Source organism: Echinops telfairi, unplaced genomic scaffold (assembly GCF_000313985.2).
Source record: "Echinops telfairi isolate 266 unplaced genomic scaffold, ASM31398v2 ScPeMD7_443;HRSCAF=831, whole genome shotgun sequence".
NCBI lineage: Eukaryota > Metazoa > Chordata > Mammalia > Afrosoricida > Tenrecidae > Echinops > Echinops telfairi.
Genome location: NW_022104341.1, coordinates 84238028 through 84239511, shown reverse-complemented (window position 1 = coordinate 84239511; position 1484 = coordinate 84238028).

Below are 1484 nucleotides of genomic sequence, written 5' to 3'. Positions count from 1 at the left end.
TGTACACTGGTACAGATAAGAGCTGGAAACATGGGGAATCCAAGACAGATAAACCCCTCAGGACCAATAAGCAGAGTAGCAATACCAAGATGGTAAAGGGAAGGTGGGGGGAGAAAGAGGGTACCGATCACTATGATCGACATATAATCCCAGGGAGATGAACAACAGAAAAGTGGATGAAGAGAGACAGCGGTCGGTGTAAGACATGAAAAAAAAATCAATTTATAAATTATCAAGGAAGGGTTCATGAGGGAGGGACGGTGGAGAGGGAGGGAGGGAAAAATGAGCTGATACCAAGGGCTCAAGTAGAAAGAAAATGTTTTGAAAATGATGATTGGCAACCTACATACAAATGTGCTTGACACAGTGGATGGATGGGTTGTGATTAGAACTGTAAGCGCCCCCAAGAAAATGATTTCAAAAACAATAAATACATAAATAAAATTAGGAAACGTGTGCATCAGGGTGATAGCTTTTTACCCTCTTTTTCCAATCTGTCTGCTGGATAAATGCGCTGAGAAGCTGGGATGCAGAAGAAGAAGGATTCAGTGTCAGGATCGGAGGAAGGCTCACTCGGTAGCAAGCTGCAATCGGCTGCTGACACAGCCTGGCTTCCTGAAAGTGAAGAGCCCTTAAGCACTTACTGAGGAAGATGAAGGATTGCAGCCTTCCATATGGATTACTAAAAGAAACCTAACTATAGACATCACTAGACCAATAGACAACGTCACGATCGATGGGGAAAAGACTGAAGTTCTCCAGGGTTTTACACAATCAGCGCAGTCAAGACGTCAAACAGCGAATGGCATTAGGCTGGCGTGCTGCACAAGGGCCATGTAAAGTGTGCAAGCGTGAAGACTTGGTCACTTTGAAGACCTCATCTATATATGTGAAAGCTGGGCAATCAATGAAGGCGGCTTGCAGGAAAATGGGTGCATTGGGCTGTGGTGCTGGCGAGGCGAACGCAAAGTACCATGGATTGCCGGAAGAGCAGACACATCTGTCTTGGAGGACGCACACCTCTTTAGAAATGAGGGTGATGAAACTTTGCCTGACACACTGTGGACATATTACCAGGAGAGACCCAAGGCGGTCAAGGGACGTGGTGCTCAGTAAAGGACAGTCGAGCCCCGGTCTGGACCGCACCGGTACTCGACAGCATCGGATTTCCAGGGACTATGGAGAGCAGTTTGCACCCGCACTCCAACAACACAGCGGAATCCGACCCGACGCACGTGGTTTTTGTAAACGAAAGCAGTTCGTGTTGGGTCACTCGCGTGAGTGGGCGGTGTTAGTACGCGTTGTTTAAACCGTTTGCGGCTGTGTTCCGAACATTTTGCTATAATTTTCTTAGGTTTTGTGGATTTTTGTACTGTTTTTAGATAGAAAGCATGGTCCTGAGAAGGAATTATTTGAAAAGAATCATCATGATAGGGAACTGGTTAACTGTGTTATCGATGTTGTTGATGACAATTTAGTAAACG